Source organism: Notothenia coriiceps, unplaced genomic scaffold (assembly GCF_000735185.1).
Source record: "Notothenia coriiceps isolate Sejong01 unplaced genomic scaffold, NC01 NC01_scaffold00009126, whole genome shotgun sequence".
Lineage (NCBI taxonomy): Eukaryota > Metazoa > Chordata > Actinopteri > Perciformes > Nototheniidae > Notothenia > Notothenia coriiceps.
The window spans coordinates 311-2,883 of NW_011341827.1; the positions used below are offsets into that span (position 1 = coordinate 311).

Sequence of the window (2,573 nt, forward strand, 5' to 3'; positions counted from 1 at the left end):
TGTGTTCTTTGTAACCAAATGTCTCTCAGAGGGGCGTGGGGAGGGGCTCCTTATTTTCATCTACAGTAACAGACAGAGAATCAGCACTTTGGAAACAGGGCTGAAACAGAGGGGATTATGGGTAATGCTGCAATGATCTGTTTGGTGTTTCAGCCAATCAGAGACAGGTTCTGTATATATCTGAGACCTATAATATATTGATGAAAAACAGAATAATAGGAGACCTTTAAGTAATTTGTTTCCGTCCCTTTTTCTTTGCTCTCTCTCCTCTCTCATTAGAGTTTCTAAAAGTTGCCCCAGACTGCTCATAAACATGGAGAAGGCCGGGCAGGTGAGCGTTTCCCCTCCATCAACCATTTCCTGCCTGTACGCTGACTATTCTTTACGTCACAGATGTATTTCCTGTTTCCTCCGCAGGCGGATCCTATGCTCGGGCTGCTGGGTTTTGGAGGAGGCATGGACTTTGAATCAGACAAAGCGTACAGGTGAAACAGAGAGACTTCCTGTCGCAAATTGTTTGGCTGGTTTACTTTTATTGTACCATTTCAACTTCTTATCTTGTGTTTAGAACATCTGATTGCATCTACCCGATAGAGAAGTAAATCATCCAGATTATACACATCGGATCAGATTAAAGGGGAAAGAGATTATTTGGGATGATGAACAGTTTTTAAGAAATGTATCACCTGGGTCAAAATGATGAAATAATCAGTAATGGTTGATAAACAGTATATCATATTAAATGTAATGTTAAATGTGCATGTATTTTGTCTATCAGTTTGAACTAAGCATCAACTTCCAGGTTTGAAAAGATGCAACTAAAATGACCCTATACTTTTCACTTGGTTTATTTTCTCACTAAATATTTTCTAGTACGTTCATGGTCTCAATTTTTGTTTTAAGGCTTCTTAAATACAGCATGATGTTCAGTTTAAGAATGTATTGTTCCATTTATATGAAAAGAAAAGGATCAAACAGTGTATGCTTTAGGTTGCTAACAGAGTTGTTTGGTTTGGATGTTGTCAGTTTTTAAAACTTTTGACCTGTCTTGGTTCATTTTCAGTAAATGTTAATTGTGACGTCTTAATTCTCTATTTTAGCGGTTCCCAACCTGTGGGCCCCCTAGTGGTCAGAGAAGGCATTGCAACTGGGCTGCAAAATTATTTTTATTATTTTTATTTTGTACAGGCTAAAGACACAAACATGGACATAACAATAACATATAGGAGATGACATTACCATCTCAGACAAAAACAAAACAAAAACAGAATAAATAAATATACAGTCAGTAGGACCACTTCAACATTTCACAAACAAAAATAGGTTGACAACCAAAAACCACCAAAAACACAACATGGCAAGCATATTTATTGTTCCTTTAAATCCACTCTTCGTTAGAGCTCATTATTTCCCAATTCATGGCGTGTTCAGCCGCCCTTTGATTTTTTGCGGTAATAATTGTATCCAAAATAAATTGTATTTTTAATCTACTCTTCAAACACCTTAAATTAAGATTACTCCTTGATTGAGTTTTTAAAATATGTATTGTAGCCAAAAGAATAGTTGTATTTATTAACTGTGTGCGGTCTTCATCTAAAAGCCCAAATAAAATATGAAAGGGTGTAAATGTAAATTGAATATTTGCCGCCAAATAATTTGCAAAACATTATGATTTGTTTTCCTTTCTCTTTCTTGATCCTCCTTAGCAACGGTCATTACAGTCCTTGACAAACTTGGGTGACATCACAGTGGCTACGTTTATGGTTTGAACTGACATGATCAGTTTGGCTTTCCGCCACCAGAGGGAGCCAAAGCATTCACTTTGACCTGTGCTTCATTTTCTGGTTCTCTCATCATTTAGCTTAATTCTTATTAAACTCACTTTCTCAGTAATCACAGAAACAATCGACAGTCATCATGACATCCAAACATTGTTGCTTGTTGACGACACCAATGACAGTTTGTTGAGTCATCTCTGACAGCGCATGTTAACGAAACCCCTCTAAAACACCCGGGAAAGTGTTCGAATATTATTCAAGATCCAAGGCTTTTACTGTCATTCCTACATAGCTACAGTGTAGTTATGTCGATGACAATCTTAGGTCCCAGGCTCCTCCAACAGTGCTTATGCTTTAGAGCTGGAAATAAACACATTTAATGGAGATGTGTCTATGTTTTAACACTGTGTTTTGTTCTCCAGAGATGTAGCTCACATCAGTACATGTGATGACGGCTGTTTGGCCCTTGCTGAGCTGTTGGGATGGAAGGTAAGTTGCACAACTATCTGTCATAGTTCATGCTAATTCTCACATCTATTTGTATTTGTTTCCTCTACTGTGACATGTCTCCATGCTTTAATGTTCCCATACTGCCTGTGCTGCACAAACAAATCTATACAACACACTTTAGGAAAGGGAATAGGGCCTCTTCAAAGCAGTGATGCAAATTAGTCGCTTTTCGGCGCCTCCCGCTTTTTTAACGCTGATTTGGGTGACTTGTGTAATTCGTGGAGAACCGAAGAGTTTCAAGCGAGTGCCTGTTTTTCCTGGCCAGGAATTTTGAACACAACACGA

The 2,573-nt window shown here is 38.1% G+C and overlaps 1 long non-coding RNA gene across 1 annotated transcript; it reads left to right on the top strand.

The window, feature by feature from the left end:
* Positions 1–248: 248 nt before the first annotated feature.
* LOC104945089 (uncharacterized) lies at positions 249–2,268 on the top strand. The gene is made up of 3 exons (XR_798302.1): positions 249–331; positions 418–485; positions 2,201–2,268. It is a non-coding gene; the product is annotated as an uncharacterized lncRNA (long non-coding RNA).
* The last annotated feature ends 305 nt before the right edge of the window (positions 2,269–2,573 follow it).